A 14078-nucleotide genomic window follows, 5' to 3' on the forward strand; every position below is an offset into this window, starting at 1 on the left:
AACACATCCATATATATTACATAAACATCCATAGAATATAAAATCATAAGAGTATTAAGAATGAAAGTATCAAACACCACAATAGATAAGAATACAACATAATTAGTAAAACATGCATGCAACTCAATTAAAGGGAATATCTTTTGAGGATCCAATTCCATGATAGGGCGTGTGCACAAAGATGGTGGTCAGAAAAGTGGACACCACCCAAAAAAAACTTGGAAAAACAGGCAGCACATACGCAGTTTTAAAATTTCAAATTCCCGCATACGCGCTTAGGTTTGTTCTTCCCGAGCCTAGAAAAGGTAGCACGTACGCGCTACTTTTAGGAAAATGAGCACGTGCATGCTACGCCTAGGAAAATGAGCACGCATGCGCTAATAATCCAAATAAAATCGCATACGCGGTGCCTAGTAAAAAAAAAAATTTAAAAACTGGGTCTCATTTACCCGTAAAGCGCATTTTTTACTTTGTTTTTTCCCCATTTTCTAACCTAAATCGTGAACGAGGTGCTAAATTTGTCCTCCAGGCTATGGATCAAGGTTAGTTTTTGTTTAGTTTTGTCTTTCTTTCTAGTTTATGCAATTTGTTTTACATTTTGAATTTAATTTTATTAATTTTGATTAGGTTTTTTCATTTTTTATTTCAAAAACCAGATTCTTCTAATCCAGAACAAGAACAACCAAATGCACCTCCTGAAAACCCACAAGAACAACCAAATGCACCTCCTAAAAATACACAAGAACAACCCCCAATTCCTCCTTTTGACCGCATAGCCGAAACACAGGAAGAATTAATTAATCAGTTAGGACAAAATACATCTAAAATCAATAGACTGATTGTAAAATTGAAAACTTTTGAACCTGACCATCATCAATCCCTCGCCACTAGCCTAGAAACATTAGCTAGTGGTGCCATAGCTATTTCCACATAAATTACCAAATGGGGAATCTTTAGGGATAGGTGTCATCAATTCTATGCCAATGGGCTATCATACGATGGAGTAAAAAGTAAAAATATTTCTAAACAACAAATATGTGCCCTTTTTGTTGATCCCAAAATGAGTCAGGCATTACCTCTTAATGCAAAGAGGTTTTCCATACATTGGTGTACCAATGTCCAGATGAAGAATATTTTTTGGTAGAGGTGGTGGATGGCCTTTGATGATCCACCTTGTAATAATTATGAGGTGCCATTATATTTTTTGAGAAAAATATATTGTGAGTTTGTGCTCAATGTGCACCCAAATTATTTTGACATGAGAGAGTTTCATGGTAGCAGTGGTGGCTCTGCACAAGATAGACCTGGAGCCCATAGGCGATTAGCCACAAAGAGTCGTTGCCCCCTAGCACCCAAACCCAAGGTGCATCAGGCTGTCCCATTAGAGCTGAAAGAGTCGATGGAGCTACAAACTCTTCAGGCGGCCACAGCATTGACTGGTGCCATCATCCAACATGGTACATCATTAGCACACCCTATTGTATTGGATGATGAGCCGTTAGAGGGTGACAGAGAGCCCATCGAGCATATGTGTGTCAGTTGCTCGGGGATAGATGATGCAGCTGGTGCAGATGGATACTCATATCATCTATGCACGATTTACGGTTGTAGATGTCAAGCTCACACAGTTGAGGATGTCATGCTGACAGATGAGTTGATGGACATGGTGTTTGCCCATGAACCACAGACACAGGTGTGTTGATTTGAATTCATAACATTTTATTTATCAGTCACTGTAATTTTGTAATTACATAAATGAATTTTCATTTATACATCGATTTAAATTGAGACAAATAATATGCATTTTAGGATGCAACACCGGTATCCCATACACCTCCCCTCGTTACCACAGCTGCAACTTCGATGCCTGAGGTATAAATTTTGTAACATGTTAAAATAGAATAGTACACTTTGAATTCAAAAAAATACAAGATATACTAAATATCTTTAATGCTTGGTCCAATTTCTAGTTTGTAGGTGTTGACAGGGGACGAAATGTCCCAGATTGATGACATCACACTCTCAGCGATCGATTTTGGCCTACAAGGCTATACGGTATGATATTTTGTACAACTCTTTTTATGTATTGTTTTGATGGAATATGCAAGTCATTTCATTTTAGATTTTTAAAAATAATGTTTAATTTATTATCTGTATTAATGTCTCATGTTGATTTTGTGTTTTTAGGGTACCCCCTCTGCATCTAGGGCTCGTCCTAAGAAAAAGAATTCCTCGAAGATGCCAAAACATGTGAAGAAGGTAATTGAACACATTTTTAGTTGTACAATTGTTTGAAAATTTTGAAATCAAGTATTACTTGGGGTTTGTAGATTGATTAGTGTTTTTTGTCTATTTTACATGTATAGTGGCCATTGAGCTTTATGGATATGTTGAATGCACCTGATTCGCCTACGGATCAAGAGAGGGCAAAGGTATGTATCTCTACTTTATTTTCTTGATTTCATGATTATATGCACGCGTACATGTGAACTTGTGATATATTATAATCTTATAATTTTTTCATATAGGAAATATCCATACATATTTCGTCAATGGTGAACCCTCCTCCTTGCACTGGAGAAGCACCTTAAGATCTGGTACACTTTTGTCTGATATGTAAAATTAATTGTTTTCAACCTTCAATTCTTATCATTATATTAATTGTATTTAATCTTTGTACATTTTTTGTATAGGTAATAGCGTCAGTTTCTACATCGATGGTGAGCCACCCTCAGTCCATTGGAGAAGCATCTCAGGCACAGGTACATCATTGTTCTCTATATTATATCTTTTAAGTGTTTTTGATATATTTATGTTAGTACATTGTATTAATTTTACATTTAATCTACAATAGACTCCTTCGCGGTATGGCCATAACGTGGATCAATTTAAGTATGTCTTCAAGAAAACTCCTAAGAGTGACAAGGAGAGGAGAGTGAAGGCATTAGCTCTTGGATCAGTCGATGAGGTAATCTACATTTCAATTACAAAGGAATTAAAGTAAAATGCATAGTTATGATGTTAATTGTGAACTATTTTCTACAAAAGAATTCTAACTTGGCTTTTGAATTGTGGTTTTGCAACCATCTACAGAGTTGTGTATTGTGCCGAAGAGGCTTGATTTTGATGATCCACCACAAGTTTAGGATCATATAGTGTTAGTTTTGGTCATAGAATGACCAATACATGTAGATATATTCTACATTTTTATTGTATATCGATTTGGACATGGCATATGCCACATTTTTGTAATACTTGTATTGACTTGGCAGACATGCCTTTTTTTATATATATAAATATCGATATTCAATCCAATAAATGTGTAATGAGTTCATTATTTTATGTTCGTTGTATTTTGTGGTTGTTCTTTTATAAATTTAAATGAATATTTGCATATGTAATCAACAATATGAATATAAACAACAAAATATATGATATACAGCATTGCAATCGTGGAATATGATTTGATAAAATTTCTAAAATGTTGAATTAACCCTACAAAACTCCTTGTATTCAGATTATTATTGTGTATCCATTGTATTTGGTGGCTGCCCTTTTATAAATTTAAATGAATATTTGCATATGTAATTAACAATATGAATATAAACAACAAAAATCGACAATATGAACATAAACAACAATGTGCTTGGTGCGAGAGCACCCTCACGCTCGCAATGGTCAAATTTGATGAACTGTTTCTTCCAATCCACGACACATACAGTTGATCTGTTTGATCCTGTGGGGTCGCGTGAGGTTCCTCTACAATGGCCTATCTTGGTTTTCAACGACTTGGAGCCATTTTCAATTAGTAGCATTTTTTCGCCTGCTCAAAAAATCGTTAGTTGCTTGCAAGGAAAAGTTGCAAGATTGGCTAGAATTGATTTCGTTCCTTGTGTGCATAAACTAACATTGCGAGCGCATCTGGGTGGGTAGTTTTATAGGTAATAGTGTCAGTTTCTACATCGATGGTGAGCCATCCTCAGTCCATTGGAGAAGCATCTCAGGCACAGGTACATCATTGTTCTCTATATTATATCTTTTAAGTGTTTTTGATATATTTATGTTAGTACATTGTATTAATTTTACATTTAATCTACAATAGACTCCTTCGCGGTATGGCCATAACGTGGATCAATTTAAGTATGTCTTCAAGAAAACTCCTAAGAGTGACAAGGAGAGGAGAGTGAAGGCATTAGCTCTTGGATCAGTCGATGAGGTAATCTACATTTCAATTACAAAGGAATTAAAGTAAAATGCATAGTTATGATGTTAATTGTGAACTATTTTCTACAAAAGAATTCTAACTTGGCTTTTGAATTGTGGTTTTGCAACCATCTACAGAGCCGTGTATTGTGCCGAAGAGGCTTGATTTTGATGATCCACCACAAGTTTAGGATCATATAGTGTTAGTTTTGGTCATAGAATGACCAATACATGTAGATATATTCTACATTTTTATTGTATATCGATTTGGACATGGCATATGCCACATTTTTGTAATACTTGTATTGACTTGGCAGACATGCCTTTTTTTATATATATAAATATCGATATTCAATCCAATAAATGTGTAATGAGTTCATTATTTTATGTTCGTTGTATTTTGTGGTTGTTCTTTTATAAATTTAAATGAATATTTGCATATGTAATCAACAATATGAATATAAACAACAAAATATATGATATACAGCATTGCAATCGTGGAATATGATTTGATAAAATTTCTAAAATGTTGAATTAACCCTACAAAACTCCTTGTATTCAGATTATTATTGTGTATCCGTTGTATTTGGTGGCTGCCCTTTTATAAATTTAAATGAATATTTGCATATGTAATTAACAATATGAATATAAACAACAAAAATCGACAATATGAACATAAACAACAATGTGCTTGGTGCGAGAGCACCCTCACGCTCGCAATGGTCAAATTTGATGAACTGTTTCTTCCAATCCACGACACATACAGTTGATCTGTTTGATCCTGTGGGGTCACGTGAGGTTCCTCTACAATGGCCTATCTTGGTTTTCAACGACTTGGAGCCATTTTCAATTAGTAGCATTTTTTCGCCTGCTCAAAAAACCGTTAGTTGCTTGCAAGGAAAAGTTGCAAGATTGGCTAGAATTGATTTCGTTCCTCGTGTGCATAAACTGACATTGCGAGCACATCTGGGTGGGTAGTTTTATGCGAGGCATGGCCCTGTCATGCATCCCAAAGCACCAGAATGTCGACAGTCATACCCTACTGGTGAGATCTCTCAAGTGCCCTAAGTCCAAAAAAATTTCAAAATTTGACGAATTGTTTCTTCCAATCCACAATATTTATGGTCGATCTATTTGATCTCATGGGGTCATGTGAGGCTCCTCTACAATGGCCTATCTCGGTTTTTGATGACTTGGAGCCATTTTCAATTAGTAGCATTTTTTCGCCTGCTCAAAAAATCGTCAGTTGCTTGCAAGGAAAGGTTGCAAGATTGGCTAGAATTGATTACATTCCTCATGTGCACAAACCGACATCACGAGCGCATCCAGGTGGGCATGTTTATGCTAGGAATGGCCCTGTCATGCATCCCAAAGCACCAGAACATCAAGAGTCATACCCTACCTGTGAGATCTCTCAAGTGCCCTGAGTCCAAAAAATTGTCAAAATTTGATGAACTATTTCTTCCAATCCACGACACATAAAATCAATCTATTTGATCCCGTGGGGTCGTGTGAGGCTCCTCTACAATGGCCTATCTCTATTTTTGATGACTCAGAGCCATTTTCAATTAGTAGCATTTTTTCGCCTGCTCAAAAAACTGTCAGTTGCTTACAAGGAAAAGTTCAAAGATTGGCTAGAATTGATTTTGTTCCTCGTGTGCACAAACCGACATTGCGAATGCATTTGGGTGGAAATTTTTATGCTAGACATGGCCCTGTTGTGCATCCCAAAGCACCAGAACGTCGAGAGTCATACCCTACCGGTGAGATCTCTCAAGTGCCCTGAGTCCAAAAAATTGTCAAAATTTGACGGACGGTTTCTTCCAATCCACGTCACATACGGTCGATCTGTTTGATCTTGTGGGGTTGCGTGAGGCTCCTCTACAATGGCCTATCTTGATTTTTGATGACTCAAAGCCATTTTCAATTAGTAGCATTTTTTTGCCTGCTCAAAAAACTGTCAGTTGCTTGCAAGGAAAAGTTGCAAGATTGGCTAGAATTGATTATGTTCCTCATGTGCACAAACCGACATCACAAGCACATCTGAATGGGCATGTTTACGCTAGGCATGGCCGTGTCATGCATCCCAAAGCACTAGAACGTCGAGAGTCATACCCTACTGGTGAGATCTCTCAAGTGCCCTGAGTCCAAAAAATTGTCAAAATTTGACGAACTGTTTCTTCTAATTCACGACACATACGGTCGATCTGTTTGATCTTGTGGGGTTACGTGAGGATCCTCTACAATGGCCTATCTCAATTTTTGATGACTCGAAGCCATTTTCAATTAGTAGCATTTTTTCGCCTGCTCAAAAAACCATCAGTTGCTTGCAAGGAAAAGTTGCAAGATTGGCTAGAATTGATTATGTTCCTCATGTGCACAAACCAATGTCACAAGCACATCTAGGTGGGTATTTTTATGTTAGGCATGGCCCTGTCATGCATCCCAAAGCACTAGAATGTCAAGAGTCATACCCTACCGGTGAGATCTCTCAAGTGCCCTGAGTCCAAAAAATTGTCAAAATTTGACGGACAGTTTCTTCCAATCCATGACACATACAGTCAATCTATTTGATCTCATGGGGTCACATGAGGCTCCTCTACAATGGCCTATCTCAGTTTGCGATGACTCAGAGCCATTTTCAATTAGTAGCATTTTTTCGCCTGCTCAAAAAATCATCAGTTGCTTGCAAGGAAAAGTTGCAAGATTGGCTAGAATTGATTATGTTCCTCGTGTACACAAACCAACATTGCAAGCATGTTCGAGTGGGCAGGTTTATGCTAGGCATGGCCCTTTCATGCATCCCAAAGTACCAAAACGTCGAGAGTCATACCCTACCAACACAATGTAGAAGTTGCTTAACAACTTTTTTGACAATGTTTTTGACAATAATGACAATTTTTGCTCAAATTGTATCTAGTCTCAATCTATGATCCCTATGACCCGATAATGACTCAAATAATTATCCATGATTATAAAAGAATCAAGAATGCTCATGATTGACCACGGACACATCACATATACTCAAAAGATAGTCACAAAACATTGACACACAAAATAGTCACAAAACATTGTCACATATTATTCAAAAATTTGCCTCTAAATATGGTCAAATCAGCGCTTGGCTATTTGATTATACAAAATATTGTCTTACAAATAATCTCATGGGCTTTTATACAAAATTTGGCATTACAATATATGTGATTCATCTCATCGCCATTTTAATATACAAATCATCTCATGGGCTTTTATACAAAATTTGGCATTACAATATGTGTGATTCAGCTCATCGCCATTTTAATATACAAAATTTGGCATGTACATATGTACAAATCAGCTCATTGCCACTTAAATATACAAAATTATGCCCCTAAACATGTAAAAATCAGCTCATGGGCATTTATATATACAAAAAATGAATATAGAATAATTCGTCGATGATTTATACAAAATTCTCAAAATCATTCTACTCTTAACCGTAGAATCAATCAAGTGAGCCTTCAGGATCGGTTCTAACCCGTATTGCATCAAGCATTGCCTCGTGGTCAGATTCACAAACTTTCTATAAAATCTTGTTATGAGGTCTACCACGATACTTCATCAAATGAATATTTGTTGCAACAACAAGGTTAGAGAAATGAAGAATATGTCTGTATGTTTCAAAGTCCTTGAACAACCAAACATCAAAATTCTTAATAGGGTATCTCCGAAGCCATGTTCCTGTCACGACAACAGACCCTATTGGGTACTCAATACCCTCTCTGTCAATGATTGTGGTTGTCAATTTTCTTTTAGGCTCAACACAACGACACAAATAGTAATATGTTCCCTCTTCATTGTTCTCTTCTGCAACAACTACATACACATGACCTGCATTTTATAAAGTGTTAATTAATACCAAAAATAAAGTATGATGTACAACAAAATGAACCAAAAAGAATACTTGCAAAAAAATTAACTCAAAAAATCCCCTGAATCCACTAGGTCGGATACATGGTCAAAATCCACTGATGTCTCCATCTGGCTCAATTGTAGTGCTTTGGGAATTTGATATGAATCAATGGGAACCAAAGGTCTAAAAGACCATTTATCAACCCACTCTTCTGATTCACATTCTTCCCACAAACAATACATGCATGAAGAGAAAAAACATACCACCTGTCTCGTATAAATTACCAGTGAACTTGAATTTGAACTCATAAATGAGTGCATGTCACCCGATCCTGCAACTATACAACAATCTAGATAGTTTTGAATGTTAGATTTAGTAATCAACCAAAAATATCTATGAACCAATGACGTACCTGGATTACCTGGACCCATCGTAGACTTACACCATCGTACAATTGTTTCTACAACTACCAACTTAGCACCACCTTCGTACTTCAATTCTTCCCTGGCTAGGGCTCTTTTTACACATGCTCCTGCACCATCATGCTCTCCCTTACCATGTCTAACCTTAGTGAAATTCCAAAAATGTTGTACACCGCTTGTCACATGCATCCTTGTCAGCCAATAAAACATCCTTGCATTCTTGAATTGTGCGGTGCAATTATCTGACCATATTAAGTGTCGGTTGTATCGTATGTTCCTTTCCCTTAAACTATCATAGAAAACTTTAAAGCATCCTTGTACAAACTCCGATGAATGAGTATGATCATCACTTATTTAGAAGTGATACTCTCTTACAACCTTTCTATCCTCCTCTGTGCTATCATCTGCATGCATGAATGCTATGTGTACAAAAATAGAAACTTGTGTAGAGTGATAATACATGGATTGCACTTCATTTTGAGGTTGTAGTGTATAATTTTCAGCGAAATCAATGATAGAGACAATGGTGCCAAGAGGAAATGTGTCCTTACACAACTTGAATTGCTCATTTAACCATTGAGCTCTACGTGTATGCATCATGTACTCATAAACTAGTTTCTCTTGAAACATTTTCATAAATTGAGCTACACATATATCATTTTTCACTAGCTCACATCTCTTCAAATCTTTTCCATCTTTAACTCCATATGTGACTGTCTTGTATTTTCCAAAAGAAACTAGTTTCGTACCAATTTCATGTGTGCTTTCCAAATGTATGCATCTTGGTAAACATTGCAAACCACCACATATAGCACAAGAATCTTCCAAACAAGGAATCTTATAATAAATGCAACCATCATGTCTATTACATAACACACATGAAATAAATTCTCTTGCTGACTTAGGAGGTGCTTGTATATTACATTCCTACAAAACATTGTTAGTGTGCAAAGTAGAACAAATATGACGAAAAATATCATAATGCATGGAAAATTCAATATGCATCCTACAACAACAAATGGTGCGTACATGATTAATCTTAATATAAAAAGGTTCTGCCATTTCAAAAAATCTTTGAGAAATTTTTATTTGAGGAAACTTTTGAAGGAATCTTTCATAAAATTTAGTTTGAGTCATATCCAAATAGTGTTTCACATGTGGCTCACGATTTTTAGACCCAATTTGCCTTCTAACAACATCTCTTTGGTTGGGCGATACTCTTGTGTTGTCATGCCAAAAAATTTCAATTAATGTTTTTAGTGCATCTACAACAACCTTGTCTTTGCATGGTAGTCTACCCAAGAATGCCCAAAGAGAATTATTGTCAGGTTCCTCTATTTGTTCTAACCTCTTTAGTTCTTTACTTAATGTTGTTCTACTAACGTTTAATGACTTACTTGTTTTGTTCTACTAACGTTTAATGACTTACTTGTTTTGCTTATCAAACGATCTTTTTTTATTTCCTTGCTCATTATGGTTGATGTAATGACACGTCGAGTAGCATTAGAATCTTTACTACATGATTTTGAAGCAATAGATTGATATGCATCAAATAGATTTCTGACAATAGCTCTTTCACTGTTACTTTCAGATGATCTTAGGCCTAGAATTTTCATTGTCTCTCTAAAATTCAAATTTTTAATCATTTGAACAATTAATTGACATCTTGCGGTTTGATTTAAGTTTTTAAAATAGTTTTGGCATATTCTTTTAACCGTTCTCCTACAAGTTCGTTCATTCATTTTATTGGGCATTGACTTCAATATATTCTCATCAATGTCAATTAGATACTTTGGTTTCCTACGAATGATTCTAGGAGGTGTTAACATCGGTGCATTATGTACATTCAATTCATCAAGTAGAGAAGGTGTAATATGTCCATCATTTAATTGATTATTAAATGTGGTATCTTCTTCAATTGCATTAGGTTCAAATGGTAAATTATCAAATGTTTCTTCTTCAATTGCATTAGGTTCAAATGGTAAATTATCAAATGTTTCTTCTTCAATTGCATTAGGTGCATTATATTCATTTGGTAAATCAAATTGAGATGTTGAGGTTGACATACCTTCTTCTCCCATTGGTCTTATGTCACACAATTTCTTCATACGATGCCTTTGTCTTTCCTTTTGAGCCTCTCATTGTTCCATCATTCCTCGCTTGTTCTTTCCCATGGTTGAGATCGGTTGACCTAAATAGAATCATATTAAATATATATGTAAAGAAAAGTTCATAAATAAACAAATAACCATAAATATGCATCTTATCACTATTTTTTGGAATCAAACCATTAAACAATCACAATTCAATCACTTGAAACCATGCAAAAACAAAAAACTACTAAAAACAACAATTCAATCATTTGAAATCATGCAAAAACAAAAAATTCACTTACTTTTATGTATACAACAGTGATAGAAGTGCAGACATAGTTCCAGTGGGGCCTTCAACATCCTCAAAAACTTCTTTTGAGGTCCTCGAGGCTCTTGGGCAACTAAAACTATGTCTATAAACCGCGTACGCGCTACATTGATAACCGCGTACGCGTTGTGACCATAAAATGTTGACAAGCCCAACGGTATTCTTTTTTCCCATTCTGGGCTGATAAGTAGCGTGTGCGCACTACTAAACCTAAAAATGTTATCCCAGGGTATCAAATAATGGGAATAGTACCCCGTATGCGCTTATGAGTAATAAGTACCGCATACGCACTACTAAGCCTTAAAAAAGTAGAGAGGTAGAGGGAAGGAGAGAGAGAGAGAGGGGGGGGTGAGAGAGGGAGAGAGAGGGAGAGGAGAGGGGAGAGGGAGAGAGAGGGAGAGAGGGAGAGGAGAGGGGAGAGGGAGAGAGAGGGAGAGGAGAGGGGAGAGGGAGAGAGAGGGAGAGAGGGAGAGGAGAGGGGAGAGGGAGAGAGAGGGAGAGAGGGAGAGAACATGGGGGAAGGGAGAGGTAGAGGGAGGGAGAGAGGGAGAGAAGAGGGGGGAGGGAAGGTAGAGAGAGGGAGAGAGGGAAGGAGGGAGAGGGAGAGGGAGAGGGGGAGGGGGAGAGAGAGAGAGAGAGGGAGAGAGAGAGGGGGAGAGAGGTAGAGGGAGGGAGAGAGGGAGAGGGTGAGAGAGTGAGAGAAGAGGGGGGGTGGGAGAGGGAGAGAGAGGGAGAGGAGAGGGGAGAGGGAGAGAGAGGGAGAGAGGGAGAGGAGAGGGGAGAGGGAGAGAGAGGGAGAGAGGGAGAGAACATGGGGGGAAGGGAGAGGTAGAGGGAGGGAGAGAGGGAGAGAAGAGGGGGGAGGGAAGGTAGAGAGAGGAAGAGGGAGGGAGAGAGAGAGAGAGAGAGAGAGAGAGAGAGAGAGGAGGGAGAGAGGGGGGAGGGAGAGAGGGAGAGAGAGAGAGAGAGAGAGAGGGGGTGTGGGAGAGGGAGAGAGAGGGAGAGGAGAGGGGAGAGGGAGAGAGAGGGAGAGAGGGAGAGGAGAGGGGAGAGGGAGAGAGGGAGAGCAGAGGGGAGAAGGAGAGGAGAGGGAGAGAGGAGAGAACATGGGGGGAAGGAGAGGTAGAGGGAGGGAGAAAGGGAGAGAAGAGGGGGGAGGGAAGGTAGAGAGAGGGAGGGGGAGAGAGAGAGAGAGAGAGAGAGAGAGAGAGAGAGAGAGAGAGAGAGAGAGGGAGAGGGGGAGAGGGAGGGGGAGAGGGAGAGAACGTGGGGGGAAGGGAGAGGTAGAGGGAGGGAGGGAGAGAAGAGGGGAGAGGGAAGGTAGAGAGAGGGAGGGAGGGAGGGAGGGAGAGAGAGAGAGAGAGAGAGAGAGAGAGAGAGAGAGAGAGAGAGAGAGGGAGAGGGAGAGGGAGAGAGAGGGAAAGGAGAGTGGAGAGGGAGAGAGAGGGAGAGAGAGAGAGGAGAGGGGAGAGGGAGAGAGAGGGAGAGAGGGAGAGAACATGGGGGGAAGGGAGAGGGAGAGGTAGAGAGGGAGGAGAGAGGGAGAGAAGAGGGGGGAGGAAGGTAGAGAGAGGGAGAGAGGAGGGAAAGGGAGAGAGAGAGGGAGAGGGGAGAGAGAGAGAGAGAGAGAGAGAGAGAGAGAGAGAGGGAGAGGAGAGGGGAGAAGGGAGGAGAGAGGGCTCTTAAGTGGTCATATGGTGGGCTAATAAAATGATATATTAAATTTAAAGTTATGAATAGAACATCATACAACAAGACTCCAAGCGAAAGAAACAACGAGGCTTCACTAAAAAGCAAGTGTAAGAGCTTGACCTAACCCTAAGAGTACTAACCTAAGTTCTAAAACATACGATGCTATTAAATTTGCAAGGTTATAAGACTGAGATCGATTGTGGACTATAGGAATTACACACTTGATTTCTTTCATGGGTAATGTATCGTTCTAAGTTGTTTACAAGTGATGATCATCATATACTACCACTTCTATGCATAAAACAAACTTTAATTTCTTTAGGTGACAGGCCTTATGTAACAACATGGGAACTCTCACATACCCACCACTATCATTCTACAGGGACATCATCTGTGTTACTCTCCCTCTTTCTCTTCCTACCTGTTGTTTTCTTCTGAAAAACATATTGCAGGTAGAGAGAGAGGGAGAGAGAGGGAGTAGAGAGAGAGAGGAGAGAGAGAGGAGAGAGAGAGAGAGAGATGGGGGGAGAGAAGGTAGAGAGAGGGAGAGAGGTAGAGGGAGGGAGAGGGAGAGAGAAGAGGGGGGGTGGGAGAGAAGAAAGGGTATGGAGGAAGGGAGATGGAGAGAGAGAGAGAGGGGAAAGAAGAGAGAGAGAAGGAGAGGGAGGGAGGGAGAGAGAGAGAGAGGGAGAGGGGGAGAGTAGGGGGGAGGGAAAGAGGAGGGGTCTTAAGGGTCACAGGATACCATATGACCTCTTAGGAAACAATACGACCTCTAATGACACCTAAGGGGTCATATGGTGGGCTAATAAACTTGATATATTAAATTTAAAGTTATGAATAGAACATCATACAACGAGACTCCAAGCGAACAAACAACGAGGCTTCACTAAAAAAGCAAGTGTAAGAGCTTGACCTAACCCTAAGAGTACTGCCTAAGTTCTAAAACATATGATGCTATTAAATTTGCAAGGTTATAAGACTGATCTTGATTGTGACTATAGGAATTACACACTTGATTTCTTTCGTGGGTATGTACTGTTCCAAGCTATTTGACAAGTGATGATCATCATATACTACCACTGCCATGCATAAAACAAACTTTAATTTCTTTAGGTGATAGGCATTGTGTAACAACATGGGAACTCTCGCATACCCACCACTATCATTCTATAGGACCATCATCTATGTTACTCTCTCTCTTTCTCTTCCTACTGTTGTTTTCCTTTTGAAAAACATATTGCAGGTTACTCTGACTCATCATGTTGCTTTGTTGACACTATTTTCCACATCTGCTCTGCTCATTAAAAACACATTCAAGAAGAATATTGCTACTGGTTTCCTTGTTTGTCACAGTAATACCCCTGTGGTTCAATTTCAAACCCTATTCCTCCTATTCAATATACACACAAAAATCCATCAGTCAATTTTTTTAGGAGAGGATACAT

This window comes from Cryptomeria japonica, chromosome 7 (genome assembly GCF_030272615.1).
Source record: "Cryptomeria japonica chromosome 7, Sugi_1.0, whole genome shotgun sequence".
In the NCBI taxonomy this organism is placed as follows: domain Eukaryota; kingdom Viridiplantae; phylum Streptophyta; class Pinopsida; order Cupressales; family Cupressaceae; genus Cryptomeria; species Cryptomeria japonica.